The sequence below is a fragment of the Danio rerio genome, chromosome 24 (assembly GCF_049306965.1).
Source record: "Danio rerio strain Tuebingen ecotype United States chromosome 24, GRCz12tu, whole genome shotgun sequence".
Taxonomy (NCBI): domain Eukaryota; kingdom Metazoa; phylum Chordata; class Actinopteri; order Cypriniformes; family Danionidae; genus Danio; species Danio rerio.
Genome location: NC_133199.1, coordinates 35,970,398 through 35,982,149, shown reverse-complemented (window position 1 = coordinate 35,982,149; position 11,752 = coordinate 35,970,398). Strand labels below are relative to the sequence as shown.

The window sequence follows — 11,752 nt, the reverse complement described above, 5'->3', positions numbered from 1 at the left end:
GTTTAGACGTGTCAGAGAACAGATCAGCCGGCAGTGTGTTATTAACATACAGTAACAGAACAAATTTAATCCCTTCTTCATCAAGAATTGGAAACCTGTAACTATTGACATACATCTACTATGGAAGTCAATGGTTACAGGTTTCTTAAAAAAAATAACCTCTTTTGTGTTCAACAGAATAAACAAACTCATAAAGGTTTAAAACCACTTGAAGGTGGGTAAAAACAATATTCATTTTTGGGTGAACTGTCCTTTTTATAAATCAACTAAAGTGCTAAACACATACTGTCAACTAGATTTGTGGTCAAACTTTGATGAAAAAATCTGAGAAAGCCTGAGAAACTTGGTGTGCAACATTGTGGATGAAAAAAGAAAGACAAGCAGATAAACATGAAATATACTCAAGTTGCTATGCTGTTGCTGGGGTGTGCTGTGTGTTTGACAGGAAGTTGCTCAGGTGTTCTGGAAGGTTGCTAGGTATTGTAACTGGGCGTTTAGGCTATAGACTTATTACATGCAACCACCATTTTAAAAGCTAAATTGAAGCTGCAGTGGGAAGAATCCCGGATGTATCACCTGGAGTTAACATAACGTTGTGTACCTGGCTGCATAGGTATATCTTATCAGCAAGAGAATGTGACACATTTATATTTATTATATCACCGCGTTCCAAGTGATTGAAAGGTCCGTTATGAATAAATAGTGAAAAAAGGGATATCAGAAGTTAAGGGAAATGGCACTAGCTAGCCAACGTTTCTTTCCCAAACACACGTTTTAAATGCCATTTATTAGACTCAAGTTAATAAACTGATTCTTTCACTATATTAGACCTGTCACGATACTGAATTTCAGAACTGCAATAAAAAATAAAAAAAATGTAACATTTGAGTAATGTAACATTCCCGCTAACATTTGAGCTCTGTTGAGTGCCATCTTAAAAATTGGATTATCCACAGTATTCACCAGTGCTCAACAGAAATGACTATGATCGGAAGTGGTCATTAGTTCACTGCACTTCACCAGTGTTTACCGAGTGCAAACACAGAGGAGCGATGATCCGCTGATGACTAGACTGATCTTCGTGGCTTTAAAACGCTCCCCTGTCCGTGCGTCTGTTTCCACTTGGTGAAGAGCAGTTAACTGATTTTCTTCACGGCCAATCACAGTCATTTCTGTTGAGCACTGGTGAGTACTATGGCAAATCAGCGCTGTTTATGAACGCGCTCAACAGCGCTTAAATGTTAGCGGGAAATGGACATTTTTAAAACTTCAGTACGAGGACAACACTATTACAGACAACACGAGGGTGTGCTACAGAGGACTGCATTTTTATTGCTCCCAGGTTTGCATAGGCTGAAGCAGGGAAACTTATATCCCTGCGGTGTTTACCTGGTGTCATGAACTGAAGCCTAGGAGGATGCTGAAGTTTATTACCCTTAAAAAGATTATGATGTTGTTTGATGCCTAAATTGCCCTTTAATTGTTTAAATTAAACTAAACTGAAAGATATTAAAGTGATGTTTACAGCATATCTGCACTTTGAAATTGCAGCAACAGCTGTAGGTTTGTAGTCCACAGCATGTTGCTGCAATGTTTACTTCCGGGTTTCTTCCCACCGCTGCCCGCTTTCGTTCTTTAAAATGGCGGCTGCTTGAAATAAGCGTATTGTTATGTACTAAGAGGTTTCTATGTAGCTTATGAACAGTTCCAATCCAGTTTCTGGTATTCTATGGGGTTGCTGTAGGGTCCTCTCTATGGTTCCCAAGCAGTTGCTACAAGGTTACTAGCGTATTCTATGTAGCTGTTCTGTAGTTGCTAAACATTTGCTGTGCACATAGGGTGTTCTAGATGGTTCAGAAGGTTGCTAGGGTGCTTTAGGTTGTTGCTAGACAGCTAACAGTTGCTATGGTGTTATGTGAGGTTTTTAGGTAAATGGTGTGTCCTGTTAGGTAGCTAGGTGGTTGTTAAGGTGATTTGAGAGGTTTAGGCAGTGGGTCCTTTAGGTTGTTATTACTTAGTTGCTAAGGTGTTTCAGGATGTTACAGGGGGGCTGCCAGTCAGTTGCTATGCAGTTTCTGGGGTGTTCTTTGTGGTTGCTAGGGTACTCTGGGTAGTTGATAAGACTTTGCCCATGTGGTTACTGACGTATCCTAGGATGGTACTTCTTATGCAGTTATAGGATGGCTAGGCACTTATTAAGGTGTGTTTTGAGAGGTTTACACTGTTTTAGGGTGTTTTAGGTTGTTACTAGGTGGTTGCTAAGTTTCTTTTGGCAGGCATGAAAGAAAAACCACATACTTCATCTAATGGTAAATTCTTGTGATATTGTACTGCAGAAAGTGCTGTAGTAATCCTGTCATATTTAGCTTTGCTCATTTTTTGTGTGGTAAATTTATGTTGTACTGCTGAAATACCACAGGATTACCACAGGACATTTTTGTAAGGGCAGCTAGGTTGCTGCCAGACAGTTGCATTTTCTAGGGTGTACTAAGAGGTTGCTAGGTGGCTCATGAACAGTTACTATCCGGTTTTTGATATTCTATCGGGTTGCTATAGGGTCGTCTCTATGGTTTCCAAGCAGTTGCTACATGGTTAATAGCATATTCTAAGTGGCTGTTATGTAGTTGCTCTTGGTAGTTGCTAAACATTTGCTGTGCACTTACAAGAGTGTTCTAGATGGTTCTAGAAGGTTGCTAGGGTGCTTTAGGTTGTTACTAAACAGTTGCTATGCAGTTGGTAGGGTGTTCTAACCAACGACTACTTGACAGTACTTGTTATTCAGTTACTAAGGTGTTTTGTGTGGTTTTCAGTTATATGGTGTGTCCTGTTTGGTAGCTAGGTGGTTGTTAAGGTGATTCAAGAGGTTTAGGCAGTGTTTCCTTTAGGTTATTACTACTTGGTAGTTGCTACCCTGCTGAAAAATCCAGCTTAAACCAACCTAGGCTAGTTGGCTGGTTTTTAGCTGGTTGACCAGCCTAGTTTTAGTGGGGTTTTTGGCCATTTCCAGGCTGGTTTCCTAGCCAAGCTGGGAGTCCAGCCAAAACCAGCTATATCCAGCTTAAACCAGCCTGGTTTAAGCTGGATATAGCTGGTTTTGGCTGGACTCCCAGCTTGGCTAGGCTGGTTAAGCTGGTTTTAGCTGGTCATCTCCCAGCCTGACCAGCTAAGACCAGGCTGGAAATGGCTGGAAACCAGCCTGGAAGTGGCCAAAACCCCTCTAAAACCAGCCTGGTCGACCAGCTAAAACCAGCCAACCTGCCTAGGCTGGTTTAAGCTGGATTTTTCAGCAGGGAATATGTTTTAGAATGCTGCCAGACTGTTCCCATGCAACTGGGGTGTACTTTGTGGTTGCCAGGGTACTCTGGGTGGTTGATAAGCATTTGCTATGTGGTTACTAAGGTATCCTAGGACGGTACTTCTTAGGCAGTTGCTAGGGTGGCTAGGCAGTTATTAAGGTGTGTTTTGAGAGGTTTACACACAGTTTTAGGTGGTTACTAGGTGGTTGCTAAGGTGTTTTGGGGGGCAGGTTGCTGCCAGGCAGTTCCATTGCAGTGTCTAGAGTGTTCTAGGTGGTTGCTAGGGTACTTTGGGTGGTTTCTTGCATATTTTTGGTGGTTGTTGAGAGGTTGCCAGAGCAACATGGGGGTTGGTGAGTATATGCGTTGGTACTCTGGGTGGTTGCTTGGCAGTTGTTAGGGTGTTGCTATCAATTGTTAACTAAAAATGTCTCAAAAAATGATTCCAGTTCAAAGAGAGGCCCATCTCTTGGCATGTTGAGATTGTCACAGTCGCCATGGCAACAAATGTGCTTTCCACTAAGTTTGAAAGATGCAGTGAGATTAGTCTTAATTACCATTAATGATCAACAAACAAGCAGGAATTGTCTGCCTATTACACTGAGACTCAGGTTCTCAACCCAAACTGTAATGGCCCCACAAACTTACATCTAATTCATGCTGATGTCGTTCATCAAAACAGCCGTGTTAATTGCAGGGGAGAGTAAAGCGATGCGGTTTGTGAGCGTGTGGCCAGCATGAGCTCATCAATAAAACACTCTGCCTCATTTACTTCTTAATACTTTCATGGTGGCATCATTCTCAGCGGCTCTTATGAGGAGCAGGAGTGACGGTTCTATTGCATAACAGATGCAGTGAATACATCTCTTGGTTATTAATGCAAGTACATAAAGGACATTAAAAAATATCAAAAATTTTTAGAGGATTAATAATGAAACAAACAGTGCAAACTCTTTTAATGAGCAAAAATGCATTACTTTGGTCAAAAGTAACAGTAAACAAAATGTTGCAAACTACTCCAATTAAATGCTTATATTCTGAACTTTCTAAACGGCAAAGATCTGAATATTTACTTTGCCAATAAATAATTAATTTACATCACAATTAGTTGTTTAATTTCTTAATAAACTGACTTGGTGAGAGTTAAATGTTTCTCCAACAAAAATACAGCATTTAATGACCCCAAACTCAAATTACTGACATTGTTATAAATAAAAAAATTACAGTAATTATGATGTATGAATGATACTAGATCATATTATTATTATAAATATGTTTCAAATTTGTATGACTTATTACTTTAAAGCTGCAATTTGGCTCGACAGTTTACCATTTAACATGAAATTGGGCAGCATAAACATTCTTCAAAATATCTTTTTTTGCCGTTTGAAATGATATGAGGATAAAAAAATAGCTTTTGCAACTAAAAACAATGTAGTGAACACTTTCCCTCTATTTTCTGTTCATCCAAACAATTAAAATATACACTCACCGGCCAGGTAGGTACACCATACCAGTACCGGGTTGGACCCTCTTTTGGCTTTCATAACTGCCTTAATCCTTCGTGGCATAGATTTAACAAGGTATTGAATTGAGTAACTCTGAGTAATTGAGTAACAGTAACTCTGATGACTGTGGAGGCCATTTGAGTACAGTGAACTCATTGTCATGTTCAAGAAACCAGTCTGAGCTGATTTGCGCTTCGACATGGTGCGTTATACTGCTGGAAGTAGCCATTAGAAGATGAGTACACTGTGGTCATAAAGGGATGGACATGGTCAGCAACAATACTCAGGAAGGCTGTTGCGTTGACACAATGCTCAATTGGTATTAATGGTGCTTTAACCCATCAGCCTTAAGGTTGGACGTGTTGTGCGTTCAGAGATGTTCTTCTGCATACCTTGGTTGTGACAAGTGATTATTTGAGTTACTGTTGCCTTTCTTTCAGCTCGAATCAGTCTGGCCATTCTCCTCTGACCTCTGGCACCTTCACCCACAGAAGTGTTTTGCTTTTTTTTTTTTTTTTTTTGATTCTGTGATTCTCCATTGTGGATCCTGAATAAATTCTCTCACTTTTTTCAGACCTTCCCTTTCTCGCAGCCATCGATTGCCTATGATTATCTACTCCCCTCAGCAGACCTGAACAACTCTTCCTCCTCTCACTGATTGCATAATTTTCACTATTAAAATATCAAAATAGTTTCCACTGTGCATGTGTAAAGATCGGTTGCACTGCTTGTTGTTCCTTTTGTACAGTTTGATGATATAACAGTCAAAAATAGTTAATCGTAGTAGGTGATCTTAAAAACATAATTTTCTTTTATTCATGTATTCCGTTTTGTTCAATTCTATAAAAATCTTTGCATCATAGCACTGAGATATCATTGCTCTTTTCTAGATTTTGGTTGCTTCCATAGTTTTATCCATCAGCTGAGTTTTTAGTTTTTATGCCTTTTTTCGATCCCAATATTTTAAAAGATTGCTTTGGGCTTCTAATACCATCTCTTATTACTAAACATTTTCTATCTATTTTACTCTCTTTATTTAAAATGCTCTAGTCCTCTAACATTATCACTTTCTAATCTATCTTTTTTTGTATATAAAAATCTTTATAACCACTATTCCTTTCTAATATATACAGTTGAAGTCAGAATTATTAGCCCCCCTTTGATTATTTTTTTTTTCATTTTTTTATATTTTCCAAATTATGTTTAACAGAGCAAGTAAATTTTCACAGTATGTCTGATAATATTTTTTCTTCTGGAGAAAGTCTTATTTGTTTTATTTCAGCTAGAATAAAAGCAATTTTCATTTTTTTAAGAACATTTTAAGGACAAAATTATTAGCCCGTTTAAGCTATTTTTTTCGATAGTCTACAGAACAAACCATTGTTGTACAATAACTTGCCTCCTTGTTAAAGCAACTGACTCCCATGCATTTTATCGGATTACCCACGGGGGCTCGTCCGGGATGGGTTGTGAGGTTTAGGGGGGGTGAGTGTAACGGAGGCCATCTATCAAAGTGCTATGCAGGTAAACCTCACTCCTCTGACCTCAAATAGTGCATTAGCAACAGACACTAGAGGCCATGGTCTTTAGCCTCCTTGTAAGAGCAACAGACTTCCATGTAAAGAATAGCCAGATTGAACCCAGGTCAGTGCGAGTTTGGTACAGTAGGACTGGTGGGTTACACATGGGGGCTCGTCATGGGATGGGAGTGAGGTTTAGGGGTGTGAGTGTGAAGTGAAGTGAGTGCTGTGCAGGTAAACCTCACTCCTCTGACCTCAAAAGGTGCTCTAGTGACAGACACTAGAGGCTATAGTCTTTAGACTCCTTGTTAGAGCAACCAACTCCCATGCAAAGAAATACTGATTGCAGCTCAGACCAGGCTGGGAACAGTAGGATCGGTGTGCTACATATATACATATATATATAAATTTAATGTAATTTTTTTCTAAGTTTTGAACTTGAATAACTAGGTTTTGATCTTCAGTTAGTTGGTTACATTAGTTTTAGTTTTGGCTTTGGTACTAACTAATAATGTATATATATATATACACACACATATCTTATTGTATTTTATCCTATAGAACAAATTAGCAAGGACTTTTTATATACTTTTTCTGCTCTGATCTTGCCTTGATTATTTATATTGTTGTCAAGTTGCCTTTGAAGATGTCAAGCAGAAAGTAAATGTCAATAGATGCTCTACAAATGACCAATTTTAAATAATGAGAAAATAATGACAGCACTTTCATTTTTCGGTGAACCGTCATTTTAACTGTTCGATATACAACACATTTTTATAGTTTTTTTAACATCTGAATGTGGATTTCTTTCTTTCTGAAGTGAAATATTTCACTCTCAAGTGTGTCCTCAAGCCGCTCTATTCTAGATTAAACAGCCCTTGCTCTGTTTTAACCTCAAAAGGGGGATGTCGTGATGAATATACAAGTGCTGGTCAATCTGACACAGAATGATACACTTATGAAGGCACTTTGCTTTCCTCCCGATTAAATGAAAAGGAAATTGCTCCACTATCATTTATGTGCAGAACCATCTTCATTATGAAAGCCACCAGGAAGCCGACATTGGAGTCTTGAAGCGCTGCCAATAAAAGCAATCAGAGCGTGGCTGCAGGCCTGAGGCTGAAAAACAGCAGAGAGAGAGAGAAACAGAGCCTCCGAGATTCATCAGAGGAGAACATCGCAAGACGACACTAACAAAACGTTTAGGATTCATCTCGGAGAGAGTAAAACGGAACAAATTACAATGAGAACCAGGCATGCTGGGTGGATTAGAACAGATGAGAGTCGAATAGAACTGCGGGAGAGAAAAGAATTGAGCAAACTATAATTCAACAAAAGAACATGATTCGGAAAGAAGAGAGCAGAAAACAAGCGGAGTAAATTGAATGTGCAGAGTAGAGCAGAATTTCACTAAATGGAGTAGATTAGAACAGACAAGACCTGGAACATAGAATAAATATACAAGCAACTCAAAATAGAGCAGGAAAGACTGGAACAGAATGAATTGAACATATTAGAATTAAACTGGGAATCCTCTCCACACCTAAAATCCCTGCCAAAACTAAGAATTGAACCTGCAACCTTCGAGTCCAGCTATTAATCCATTCATTCACTTTCTTGTTGGCTTAGTCCCTCCATTAATCTGGGGTCGCCACAGCGGAATGAACCGCCAACCTATCCAGCAATTTTCTACGCAGCAGATGCCCTTCCAGCCGCAACCCATCTCCGGGAAACATCCACACACACATTCACACACTACGGACAATTTAGCTTACCCAATTTACCTGTACTGCATGTCTTTGGACTGTGGGGGAAACCGGAGCACCCGGAGGAAACCCACGCAAAGGCAGGGAGAACATGCAAACTCCACACAGAAACGCCAACTGAGCCGAGGTTCGAACCAGCGACCCAGCACCCTTCTTGCTGTGAGGCGGCAGCACTACCTACTGCGCCACTATTTGGTACGCAGCTATTAATATTTTATAGAATATAATTAATTCCTGTATGCAGAGCTGAATTTTCAGCATCAATACTAGTGTCACATGATCCTTCAGAAATCGTTAATATGACGATCTGTTCAAGAAACATTCATTCATTTTCTTTTCAGCATAGTCCCTTTATTAATCAGGGGTTGCCACAGCGGAATGAACCGCCAACTTATCCAGCATATGTTTTACACAGCGGATGCCCTTCAAGCTGCAGCCCATCACTGTGTAACATCCATACACACTCATTCATACACATACACTACAGCCTATTTAGCTTATTCAATTCACCTGTACCACATGTCTTTGGACTGTGGGGGAAACCGGAGCACCCGGAGGAAACCTACGCCAACACCGAAAGAACATGCAAACTCCACACTGTAATGCCAACTGACTCAAACCAGCTACCTTTTTGCTGTGAGGCGACAATGCTAAACACTGTGCTGCCCTGATTTGTTTCAGTTCATAATTTTTTTCGCTTCTGAACTACCGTTAAGGGCACATAGCGAGCATTAATGTGCCCTGATGCAAACATTTTAGTGCATGGTAGAATTATGATTGATACAGCACTTAAAACGGATGACTCCCTAATTATTGCACTAAGTAGGGGCATTGCTAGACCTCATTTACTGGGCAATGTGCCCCAGTAAAAATCGCCAGTCCCCAGTAAATGCTTTGACATATGATTTGCCTTATTTGCAAGTGTATTTATTTATTAAGAATGGTTATTCCAGAATAAAATCGTTATTCTTTGTACAACCGAACCAATGCTGATGAAAGCAATGTAGTTTATCTAAAAGGCAAACTGAGCATGTGCACAGAAAAAAACATACTCATACACCGCTCCTGATTGATGCTGACGTGCTGCTCTGCTCTCGGTGTATGTATGTCCCGGTAGTAAACAAATAGGTTTTGCAACTATAAACAATGTAGTGATCACTTTCCTTCTATTTTCAGCTCATCCAAACAATTAAAATATACACTCACCGGACACTTTATTAGGTACACTTTACTAATACCGATTTGGACCCCTTTCTAAACTGCCTTAATCGTTTATGGCATAGATTCAACAGAGTACTGGAAATATTCCTCAGACATTTTGGTCTATATTGACATGATAGCATCAAGCAGTTGCAGCAGATTAGTCGGCTGCAAATCCATGATGCCAATCTCCTGTTTCACCACATCCCAAAGATGCTCTATTGAATTGAGCTCTGGTGATTGTGGAGGCCATTTGAGTACAGTGAACTCATTGTCATGTTCAAGAAACCAGTCTGAGCTGATTTGCGCTTCAACATGGCACGTTATTCTGCTAAAAGTAGCCATCAGAAGATGGGTACACTGTGGTCATAAAGCGATGGACATGGTCAGCAACAATACTCAGGAAGGATGTGGCGTTGACAAATGCTCAATTGGTACTAATGGGCCGAAAGTGTGCCAAGAAAATATCCCCCACACCATTACACCACCACCACCAGCCTGAACCGTTGATTCAAGGCAGGATGGATCCAGGCTTTTATTTTGGTAATGCCAAATTCTGACCCTACCATCAGAATGTTGCAGCAGAAATCGAGACTCATCACACCAGGCAACATTTTTCCAGTCTTCTATTGCCCAATTTTGGTGAGACTGAATTGTAGCCTCAGTTTTATGTTCTTCAGGAGTGGCACCAGTTGTGGTCTTGTGCTGCTGTAGCCCATCTGCCTCAAGGTTGGACGTGTTGTGCATTTAAAGATGCTCTTCTGCATATCTCAGTTGTGACAAGTGATTATTTGAGTTATTTGAGTTGTCTTTCTATCAGCTTGAATCAGTCTGGCCATTCTCCTCTGACCTCTGGCATCAACAAGGCATTTTTACACAGCAGATGCCCTTCCAGCTGCAACCCATCACTGGGAAAACCATGCATGCCGAAAAAAAAATAGCTGCGCTGCTCACGCGTTGCTCATGCGTTGTGACACACAGGGCTGGTCAAGCTGGTCATTTTCCAGCTTGATCTGCTAAGACCAGGCTGGAAATAGCTGGAAACCATCCTGGAATTGGGCAAAACCCCTCTAAAACCAGGCTGGTCAACCAGCTAAAACCAGCCAACCAGCTTAAGCTGATTTAAGTTGTTTTTTCAGCAGGGAAGTATGGATTGCTTCCAAATAAATAGGCTACTTCTGAATGTATAAAAGGATGATCAGAAAAGAAAAGCTCCTGAAATGAAGAGCATTGATTAGTCATTCAAAAATATGCTCTCTGCTTTCAGATGTAAACTGTGAATGTTTTTATGCATGTTTTGCTCAGTGTGTGTGTGTGTGTGTGTGTGTGTGTGTGTGTGTGTGGTGCAGAAGGGACAGCAGTGACTGACTGAACTGCCAGCTTCACTCATTAAGATTTGATTAAGATTATTATGGGCTTTCATGAAAAGCACGCTTAATGTTCTTCATTTCCTCCATCATGCCTTTCTGTAAGTCCATCTGCAAGGACACGAGTAAAGGAATGTCGGCATGCTAATATTATACATGTACTGAATGATTTATGTAGCGATGACAGATGTTATGTTTTTGATCAAGCTATTTTTTGTCAAACACTTCCATCATCTACATTTTATCATTATATATAATATTACAGCGAGAACGAGAATGTGAACATTAATCAAAATATATCCTGTACATTTGTTTAACTTTAGAATTATACTGTTTAAATAATATGACTGTTAATTATATTTTGTACATTTTTTTATAATACTATTTAGATAAGAGGGTGACACAGTGGCTCAGTCAACTCACAGTAAGAAAGTCGCTGGTTCGAGTCCCGGCTGGTTGGCATTTCTGAGTTTGTGCTCCGGTTTCCCCCACAGTCCAAAGACATGTGCTATAGGTGGGGGGTGGTGGGGGTTTCCCAGTACTAGGTTGCAGCTGAAAGCTGTGTATTATTATGATAATAATCGCTGTGTAAAACATATGGTGGACAACTTGGCGGTTCATTCCGCTGTGGCAATCCCTGAAACATAAAGGGTCTAAGCTGAAGGAAAATGAACGATTTAGATAAGATTTGATTAAACTGTTACTGAGCAGAGTACAACTACAGAAATGCAGTTAGCATCTATAGAATATACATATATTTTAAATCTATATACACACACATTGCATTTTATTGCTTTTATAGCTAACATGTTAGATATTTAGATATTATAAGTGATGCAAAAAAAATCTAAATAATGCAAAGTCATCATAATAGACGCTCTTCACATTTCCGGGTTTTTCAGTAGCAGAAATCATCAGTTGAAAACTTATAGCACAGTGAATAGGAGAATAAAACAAGTCATTTTTTATAATCTTGTTTGCTCAAATAATAAAATAAAAACTCCACGATGATGTTATAAAGACATTCAGAAAAAGGAAAAAAAAAAAAATGTGTGAGACTGATGATGACAGCTAGAGGAGAGTATAACGTCCGAT

At 39.6% G+C, this 11,752-nt stretch overlaps 1 long non-coding RNA gene across 1 annotated transcript in view; it reads right to left on the bottom strand.

The window, feature by feature from the left end:
• LOC141380746 (uncharacterized) overlaps positions 1-11,752 on the bottom strand; it is a 113,789-nt gene that overhangs the window by 3,160 nt on the left and 98,877 nt on the right. The window lies entirely within an intron of this gene.